Genomic DNA, 10,553 nt, shown 5'->3' with positions numbered 1-10,553 from the left:
TACCCAATTCACCTGTACCACATGTCTTTGGACTGTGGGAGAAACCGGAGGAAACCCACGCGAAGGCACGATAATTCAATGATTTTTAACTATTTAATTAGGACAGTAAGGTCTGACTTTGCTTAGACAAATGTCTTGTCACTTAACAGAAAAAAATGTACAGTAAAATAATTAATACTGTATTTGACTCCATGAGCTTGGAGGACTGCATCCATACATCTCTGCAATGACTAAAATAACTTATTAATAAAGTGATCTGGAATGGCAAAGAAAGCATTCTTGCAAGACTCCAAGAGTTCATTAAGATTCTTTGGATTCCTCTTCAGTGCCTCCTCCACCTTACCCCAGACATGCTCAATAATGTTAATGTGTAGTGACTGGGCTGGCCAATCCTTGAGCACCTTGACCTTCAGAAGCTTTGATGTGGAGGCTGAAGTATGAGAAGGAGTGCTATCCTTTTCAAGAATTTGCCCTCTACTGTGGTTTGTAAGCACAAATGTCCTGATACCTTAGGCTGTTGATGTTGCCATCCACTCTGCAGATCTCTCACATGCCCTCATAATGAATGTAACCCCAAACCATGATTTTTCCTTTACCAAACTTGACTGATTTCTGTAAAAGTGTTGGTACATGTGGGTTCCAATGGGTATTATTGTTTTTTTTTTTTAACAAATATAAGTGGATCGAACATTAAACAATTGGGTTGTTCGAAATATTAAAAAACGTATTTTAAATAAGTAACTTGAACAAACAACATATTTTTAGGCAGTTTGGGCAACACGAGTGCAACTTCACCCACCCATTTTGCTATTTCCATGAATTGTCAGTGTCATGAATCAGTTTCAGTTCCTTTAAGTCAGTGAATGAATGGTAAATACCTATTATCACAGAGAAGAGCTGCAGTTTAATTATAAGAGAGAACCATGTTTGTTCACATGGCTGTATCTTTAAACTCAATATGAGACAAACCCTCTGTGCTGGGGAAGAAAATAAGATACTGCTGCATGGCCTGGATGACTTTCCTACTGTGACAAGCCACAAACACTCCAAAATAGACAAAAGTGATGGAACTGTAAGCCTTTTACGAGTTAGACGTCTCCGACTTACGGCCTTGTAATAAATCTCTGTCTTACCAATTTACTCTGGCCACTCTTAAAGGAAATGTCATCCAGTATAAAAGGCAGACTATAAAATTATGGCAAGCTGTTTCAACATCTAATCTAAAATATTAATAATAATAATAATAAAAAGCAGTATGTATTTTGTGTTTTTTTAAAATAGTTACCAGCCCTTAAAGTCATACTACATTTTTTTTTAGGTACTACTGCTTTTTATTCTTAGACACTGTTTTTGTTATTCATTAGTAAATCATATCAAATAAATAGGTACTAACTTTCCACTGAATACTAGTACCTGTTCTTTAGACACCAGAATTTATAGTAATCGATAAGATTTTAGCACTAGCAAATATAAAATTAATAACAATAGCAAATTAATTACATATTCTGTTGAGATATGTTGTTAAGATTATTCGATAATACTATATAATATAAGTAAGGCTGCACCCGGTCAGTATCTGAATGGGAGACGACATGGGAAAAGCTAGGTTGCTGCTGGAAGTGGTGTTAGTAAGGCCAACCTGCGTTCTGTTTGGGTCCTAATGCCCCAGTATAGTGATGGGGACTCTATACTGCTAAGTGAGCGCCGTCTTTCGGATGAGATGTTAAACCGGGGTCCTGACTCTCTGTGGTTATTAAAAATCCCAGGATGTCCTCGAAAAGGAGTAGGAGTTTAACCCTGGCATCCTGGCCAAATCTGCCCACTGACCTCTGTCCAGCATGGCCTCCTAACCATCTCCATATCATAATTGGCCTCATCACTCTGTCTTCTCTCTATCATTCAGCTGGTTTGTGGTGTGCGGTCTGGCGCAAAATGGCTGCGCACTGGTGGTGGATAAGGAGTTTCCCCTTTATAAACGACTATTTTCTCAATTCAAATGAGTAGTGACTCGGACCCGGAAGCAGTATTTTACATGTCACCGATACGGCATGACTAAACAAGCGTTTAGACAGTCTTGTAAACAACTACAGAGCACAGAGTACTCTTCTTCTTGGCTTTGTGGCTGTTCATCAAGACAACGACAAGGGTTGTTTGAGCTTGAGTCGAGCATGGCTCATTATTATATTTATATGTCAATATTGTTATGGTGTAATGTCTCAGCTGGGTATATAAAAACGGCGCTTCCTTTGTTTTCATTCTCCTGGCTTGTGCATGAACTAGTGACGTTTCTCTGTAAACCAATAGCACTCAGCTGCACATCTTGCTCTGCCTTTTGGTACCCTTTTGTTGTGCTAGCTACGTTTCCAAAAGGGTACCCAAAAAGTGGTACGGTATGATTCGCTTTTTGGTAACTTTTGTCATTTGAAACGGCCATAAAAGCGTACCGTACCGCATCGTACAACTAAATGGAAACAACCAACACAATCTCACGGCAATTCGTAACGTTTTCATTTAGTGGCTAATTCGTATGAATTCGTACGATGTAATTCGTACAATTTAGTACGATTTGCTTATCCCCCAATGACGGTTGGGGTTAGGTGCCACGCCTCCTTTTTAAAATCGTACCATTTCGTACGACTGAACTCGTACGAATTCGTACGAATTAGCCACTAAACTGTCAAAATGTAAAATACTTACGTTTTCTCGTGAGATCAGGCTGGAAACAACCATAAGAGTACAACAGTGTAGTGACAAGTGAAAACAGTTCTACTGACTATTGAAATTAGTACCAGTACCTGATAAATAAGTACTCATAACTATTTCATCTGTATCTAGCAAATAAGTTGCAATATAATAATAACTAGTATACACTCTCAGAAATAAAGGTACACGATCTATCCCTAGGGTGGTAACTTTTCGAACAATACAAATTTGTACCTAAAAGTTCTATATTAATAGCTCAAGGGTACAGATTAGTAACTAAAAAGTACAAAAGTGTTCCTCTTAAAATTTGTAGGTACTAATATGTACTTTTGGGGTACCAATATGGACCCTTCAAGTAAAAATGTGTACCATTTGAAAAGGTACCACCACAGTGACAGCTCTCGTACCTTTATTTCTGAGAGTGTATAAAGAGCACCTGTACCTAATGATAAGGACTAATGAATAATTAGCAGTATATTTTAAACAGGTAATGGTCTTCAAAGCACTAGCAGCGAGTAAGTATAAAACAGAAAAGTAAGAAAATGTATTATAATATAAAAGTATATTAGGTGGTCTTAACCAATATGCATTTACATTGAAATTAATAATTTGTTACTTATGATGTAAATACTTGAATATGAATGATTAAATACCTATATATGTAATGTAATGTGTATTTATATAGCGCATTTATTGTGTATGGCCATACACCCAAAGCGCTTTACAATCATGAGAGGGGTCTCTCCACACCAACCCCACCAGTGTGCAGCATCCACTTGGATGATGCGCCGGCAGCCACAGGACAACAGCGCCAGTGCGCTCACCACATACCAGCTATTGGAGGAGTGGAGAGACAGTGATAGAGCCAATTCAGAGGATAGGGATGATTGGGAGGCCATGATTGTAAAATATGATTGAGGGACTTTGGCCAGGACACCAGGGTTACACCCCTACTCTTTATGAGAAGTGCCATGGGATTTTTAATGACCACAGAAAGTCAGGACCTTGGTTTAACGTCTCATCCGAAAGAAGGCACCCATTGACAGTATAGTGTCCCCTTTACTTTTACTGGGGCATTAAGACTCACACAGACCACAGGTTGAGCGCCCCCTGCTGGCCTCACTAACACCACTTCCAACAGCAACCTAGTGTTCCCATGTGGTCTCCTATCCAGGTACTGACCAGGCTCAGCCTTGCTTAGCTTCAGTGAGTAACCGGTCTTGGGCTGCAGGGGGAAATGGCTGTGGCCATACCTGCACGTAATGCCTGCATTAAATCACATCTGTAATGAGTTTATGTAATTACATTTTTCATTACACTGTTGTCCACAGGGGCGGACTGGCCATCTGGCAATTCTGGCAAATGCCAGAAGAGCTGGACCATTTTTTTAAATGTGGGCCGGTCAGTTTTTTATTTTTATTTTATTATTATTTTTTATATGTTTTGTTTTTACATGGAGGCAGCTTTTATCTCGTGCCACATGTGAATATTATGATGACGTTGATGATGGTAATAATAGTAAATGTTAAGCATTTGGCCCAATCGGTGATAGTTTTGAGTGGGGTCGACTCAATCAAAGGTTACGCGGACATAATCAAAATCTGGCAAGAATGTCAAACAAACAGTACGTATGGTAATGTGGGCTGGTGTGGCTATAGTGCCAGGGCTGAATTTTTGTCCCAGTCCATCCCTGGTTGTCCATCCCTTACACCGTAACCCACCCTTAAACCTAGCCATACCACCAAACCTGTCCCTAACCCTCTCCGTATCCCACCTCTAGAGCATCAGAAGCGTTCTGCAGTACATTACGAACACAGTAAGTACATTGCATTTATTTGTGATGCAAGTACATAGAAGTAAATGCCACCTAATATAAAGTGGGGCCAAAAAATAAAAAATAAATAAGAAGCATAACAAAATAAATACTACATTATATATTAATTGTTAAAACAGCTTGCCATATTCAGTAACTCTTTTGTGGGTCATATGTGAGGTTAAAATGTTATGACATCTATTTTTATTTCCCATTATATTAAATTCCAGTTCAGAAAGAGGAAGAATAAACCAAAAATGATGTGTTTGACCAGCAGAAGGACACTGAACCTACAGCAATCCTTTTCTTTGTTTTTTAATAATCCTATAAATGTCAGGGGCTCTTCAGATGTCCTATTAATAATCATTAGGTGTCGAGCGCCTCCAGATGGGACCACGCTCCAGCAAAACGCAATGGAAATTTCCATCCAGAAGACAGTCAGACACATGCCTAAATGCAATGTATTCCACGAAGACCATAGGCCTTCAGGTATATGACAGCAAGAATGGGTTTATTAGTGAAAAAAGAGGCGATTTTGAAGGTGAAAAAAGGACATGAAGTTTCACATGGTGTTTTTCTGGAGCTGCGCTGATATCATACCTGATCGACCTCCTTATAGAGAGTAAACATTTGGACTGCTGACAAATGTCTGTCAGACAAACAACATTCAAGGCTGACCTTCCTGCTGAATCTAAAGCAAACCTTTCAAAAAAGCCATTTTAAAATGTATTTTACAGCACTAGTGTAGCCAGAAAAGAGTCTGGTTGTGCCTCAAAAAATGGGTATGCCACATTTATTGTCAATTTTTCATGAACATAATAGACCATAAATAAATAAATAAATAAATAAATAAATAAATAAATAAATAAATATTATTATATTAATATATTATATTATATTATTTTTAATAATATATATATATATATATATATATATATATATATATATATATATATATATAATATTTAATAATAATATATATATATATATATATATATATATATATATATATATATATATATATATATATATATATTTTTTTTTTTTTTTTTTTTTTTTTTTTTTTACATAGGATCAGTTAAAATTTGGAATGGATATCATGCAGTAGGCTATATTGCTGTTTTGTATAATTTATAAAATGCAAAGAAATTATTATTATTATTATTATTATATAAGGCCATGATATTTTTTTTTTTTTTTTTTTTTGGTGAAATTGTCCATTCAACAGTTGAACAGATGCCACAGTAAACTATTATTGCCCTTTATTTATTTATTTATTTATTTAAGCTGTTTAGTTATATTTTATTAACTTTGGTTTTCTGACTAAATTTAGATTTTTAGGGCCATGAGCCATACGACAATGGTCTAAAAAATATTAATTGGATTTAGCACATTTTTTTAAGGTAAGTGGTTGTAAACAATATATAGTGCATCCGGAAAGTATTCAGCGCTTCACTTTTTCCACATTTTTTTACGTTACTGCCTTATTCCAAAATTACATGTACATCAGTATTCACAGCCTTTGCCGTGAAGCTCTAAATTGAGCTCAGGTACATTCTGTGTCCTCTGATCATTCTTGAGATGTTTCAGCAGCTTAATTGGAGTTCACCTGTGGTCAATTCAGCTAATTGGACATGATTTGAAAAGGCATACACATGTCTATATAAGGTCCCAGGGTTGACAGTACATGTCAAAGCACAAACCAAGCATGAAGACAAAGGAATTGTCTGTAGACCTCATAGACAGGATTGTCTCTAGGCACAAGGCTGGAGAAAGTTACAGAAAAATTTCTGCTGCTCTGACAGTTACAGTGAGCACAGTGACCTCCATCATCCATAAGTGGAAGATGTTTATAACCACCAGGACTCCTCCTAGAGCTGGCTGGCCATCTAAGCTAAGTGATCAGGGGAGAAGAGCCTTGGAGGTGATCAATAACCTGATGGTCACTCTGTCTGAGCTCTAGCATTCTTCTGTGGAGAGAGGAGAACCTTACAGAAGCACAACCATCTGTGCAGCAATCCACCAATCAGGCCTGTGTGGTAAAGTGGCTAGGCTGAAGCCACTCCTCTCCTGGAATATGCAACTCTCTTACCAGCTTCAGCCAGCATTCTACACAGCGTCTTTTGCTTTTGTTCTGGGGTTGATACACAGTTCGCACCATATAGCACGTTCACCTATGTGAAACAGAATCCTTCTCCTTCAAGAGAGGTATGATGGCTGGACATTCCCATGTTGTTTAAACTTGCATATAATTGTTTAAACCAATGAACCGATGGCACCTACAGGCATCTAAAAATTGTACCCAAAGAAGAACCAGACTTGTGGAGGTCCACAATTCTCTTCCTGATGTCTTGGCTGATTTCCTTTATTTTCCCATGTTGTCACACAAGGATGCAGTGTGTTTGAGGTTTTCCATAATTACTAATCTACTGTTGTCTCCAATTAACTCAAATGTTGTCAATTAGCCAATCAGAAACATTCAAAACCTTGACACCATCATCTGAGCTTTTTTTTAGAGTTTTAATATTTTTAGTTTATTATATATAAACTTTTGACTTTCAAGAAAAGTCATTAAAAAAAAAAAACTTAAAAAAATATTTCTCTCATTGTTTTGCTATTAAGCAAATAGAAAAAAAAATTAATCTGAATTTACCTAAAAGAGAAAAAGTTTAGTCACATTTAACATCTGACATTGTTTTAGTTATGTGTCTTTTTATACAGTGTGTGTAAACTTCTGGTTTCAACTGTAGATAGTGGGGTAACACTTGAGAACAATGGTCCATTAGTTAATGTATTTACTAGCATTACGTATAAATAATCTTGTAAAGCATTATTAACTAATGTATTAAAAACTAATGCAATATTAAAAGTTGTTGTTGTAAACATTACTTAAAAAAAGTAATGTTAACAAAGATTAATTAATACTGTAATAAATGTGTTACTGATTGTTTGCTCATGTTAGTAAATACATTAACCATCGTTAACTAATGGGCCATTATTTTAAAGTGTTAACAGTAATAGCATACTGAAAATGATGCACTATTAATTAAATGTTAAAACGGCTTGCCATGTTTACACACACGAGAAGGCAAATCTACAGTCTGCCCCATTCTGCCATGCGTTTCACCGACTGAAAAGCAGAAACTGACCGGTTTAACCTAGTTTAAATCTGTGTAAAGTCTGACACCTACTGGTTTACTTGAGTAGCACAGAGGTATAATTTTTCAATAAATATCCAAACATAACGCTGTTATTTTGTGCCATGCCATGATGAATCTCAATATGAGTGTAACCACCCTGCTGAAAAATCCAGCTTAAACCAGCCTAGGCTGGTTGGCTGGTTTTAGCTGGTCGACAAGGCTGGTTTTAGAGGGTTTTGCCCGCCACTTCCAGTCTGGTTTCCAGCCATTTCCAGCCTGGTCTTAGCTGGTCAGGCTGGAAATTGACCTGCTAAAACCATCTAAAACCAGCTTGACCAGCCTGGTTTAAGCTGGACATAGCTGGTTTTGGCTGGGGTCCCAGCCTGGCTAGGCTGGTCAAGCTGGTTTTAGCTGGTCATCTCCCAGCCTGACCAGCCAAAACCAGGCTGGAAATGGCTGGAAACCAGCCTGGAAGTGGCCAAAACCCCTCTAAAACCAGCCTGGTTGACCAGCTAAAACCAGCCAACCAGCCAAGGCTGGTTTATGCTGGATTTTTCAGCAGGGCAGCAAACACTGAGTCTTAAGTCCTTTTTTCTGAAAGCGCTGTGAGTCCACAAACCCCTCATCAAGTGTAATTTGCATTTTAAGTGGCTCCTGGTTGCCTCTGGTTGGAATAAACACAGTGCAGAATTAATATCATGGCCTCATTGGTGACAAAATTGCTGGTTAGTTCGCTATTTGTGCTACATAACAGTCATCCGAATGTAGACAACTAAAATGTAGAAATAATTCCACTGTAAACCACAGGGCACTCATTTCATTCATTCATTTTCTTGTCGGCTTAGTCCCTTTATTAATCTGGGGTCGCCACATCGGAATGAACCGCCAACTTATCCAGCAAGTTTTTACGCAGCGGATGCCCTTCCAGCCGCAACCCATGTCTGGGAAAGGGCACTTATTTACTATGTAATAAAACAGATTTTCTGAGAGAAACTACAGGTAACATAATATTGTAAGTGTATGTTAGTATTATGTTTTAAATAGCAAGCAGGTATGTTTTTGTTGCTGTTAAACAGTGGTAGTTAATAGTATGTTTCAAGCTTTATGCATTTGTCATTATGTATGATGGTATAATGTTTTACACTATATTTTAATACATGCATATATGTTTATTTATTCAGTTTTTGTATTTTGATATCCAACGCAGTTTTACAGAAATTTGTAGCCAGAAAAAGAGAGTCTGCACTGAAAACCCTAATAAGCTGACTGAACGAAATTAATTGAGTAAACTCGTTGCCTCAATTTAATTGAGTAACAGAGTCTCCCAAAACTTGCATGTTTACGTTTATTTAACTTGCCGGTTTGGTAATTATATTTAAATTGTTCAGTTCAGTGTGTGTGTCTGTGTTTGTAGTTATATACCATGAAAAAAAAATGTTTAAAAGACAAATAAGTAGGCATTTATTCCCATTATGGTGAATAATTATACATGAAGCCTTGTTTTCTGATTAAAAAGAGACCTTGCTAAAGGGTTGCACATTAGAATTTTACCATCAAGACGACATTAAAAACTGCCTATTTTTTTTCAAGGATTAATTGTGATTTTGAGCTTACTATACTTAAAATCTTAAGTTTATGCATTTTCATTGTATATGAGTTAAATTAGCTCATATTTTTAGGTGACATGACCAAAATGCTAAATTTAAAGTAATGTTCAGTCAACTTTGCTTGATTGTTTAAGTGAAGACAACATTTGGGTTTACATTGTAGGTGTGATTACAAAAACTGGAAAAGCCACATTTATTATCAAATGTTGTGAAAAGAAATAAATAAATTAGTTATTACCTTGAAAACTGATTACAATTTGGCATGGAAAACAAGATACTCAATAGCCTACACCAAGGGTGTCCAAACTCTATCCTGGAGGGCTGGTGTCCTGGAGAGTTTAACTCACTTCAACACACCTGCCAGGATGTTTCTAGTATGTCTAGTAAGAGCTTGATTAGCTGATTCAGTTGTGTTTGAATAAGGTTGAAGCTAAGCTCTTCAGGACACCGGCCCTCCAGGACCGAGTTTGGACACCCCTGGTCTACACTGTAAAAAAATATTCTGTTAGATTTTGTAAGTTGAAACAACAAAGTTGGTAATTCAACTTAACATGGTAAGTTTTCACTGTCTCGACTAGTCTGTAATAGAGTGATTGTCTACTCAATCTACTCAACTGAAAAACATATGCTAAACCAGCGTCCTTTAAGTTGTGCCCCATACTTCCAATCCAGCAGGTGGTGGAATTTGCCCCATTAAGTCAGTTTGCCAACTGCCAGTTAAACTACAGAAGAAGTCAGACACATGGGATGCTTTTCACCAGATTTTACAATTGTTCAGTCATCACATTTGGTAAGTAATGCTTCTTCAAATTTGTGTGTCAATGTTTTTTCCCCAGTATAAATGTTTCTAGAGCAGATTAGACCTCTGCTGAAATGTGGTTTGGCCACATTTATAAAGCTTAGTCAAGTTTGTTTTAGGTTTGATTTTGCAATATCCCAATACGTGTATAGAAATAGTATATTTCTAGTTCCCTGACTAATCTACTACAGGTATTTTATATAGATTTTAATGGATCTCCTATTTATATACAGTTGAAGATGTTTTCGGAAAACATATAAACAGTAATTCATTTAAATGTTCCCATTTTAAAGGTTCCCAGTGAGCAGACTTACTTTTTTTTAAAGGTGAGGTTTTACCAGTATTTTCATTCATAAAGGTACAGTAGTCAGATAGTTAAGACCAAATATTTACAATAATTTACCCAAATGTTATTTTCTCATTCTTAAGGTTGCAGCACATTCCCAGAGAAAGACTGACTTACCACAGGTGAGACTTTACCAAATATATTA

The 10,553-nt window shown here is 36.8% G+C and overlaps 2 protein-coding genes across 9 annotated transcripts in view; one reads left to right on the top strand and one right to left on the bottom strand.

Annotated features, from left to right (window-relative positions):
* The window catches only part of nav1a (neuron navigator 1a), a 270,784-nt gene that overhangs the window by 239,421 nt on the left and 20,810 nt on the right, over window positions 1–10,553 (bottom strand). The gene's annotated exons all lie outside the window — the stretch shown is intronic.
* Window positions 9,988–10,553, top strand: part of csrp1a (cysteine and glycine-rich protein 1a) — a 61,388-nt gene continuing 60,822 nt past the window's right edge. The window contains exons 1-3 of the mRNA XM_073938166.1: window positions 9,988–10,053; window positions 10,356–10,388; window positions 10,492–10,530. The gene's annotated coding sequence lies outside the window, so the exon portion shown is untranslated. The remainder of the gene's footprint in view (window positions 10,054–10,355; window positions 10,389–10,491; window positions 10,531–10,553) is intronic.

Source organism: Danio rerio, chromosome 23, assembly GCF_049306965.1.
Source record: "Danio rerio strain Tuebingen ecotype United States chromosome 23, GRCz12tu, whole genome shotgun sequence".
Classification (NCBI taxonomy): domain Eukaryota; kingdom Metazoa; phylum Chordata; class Actinopteri; order Cypriniformes; family Danionidae; genus Danio; species Danio rerio.
This window is presented reverse-complemented; position numbering and strand designations above follow the sequence as displayed.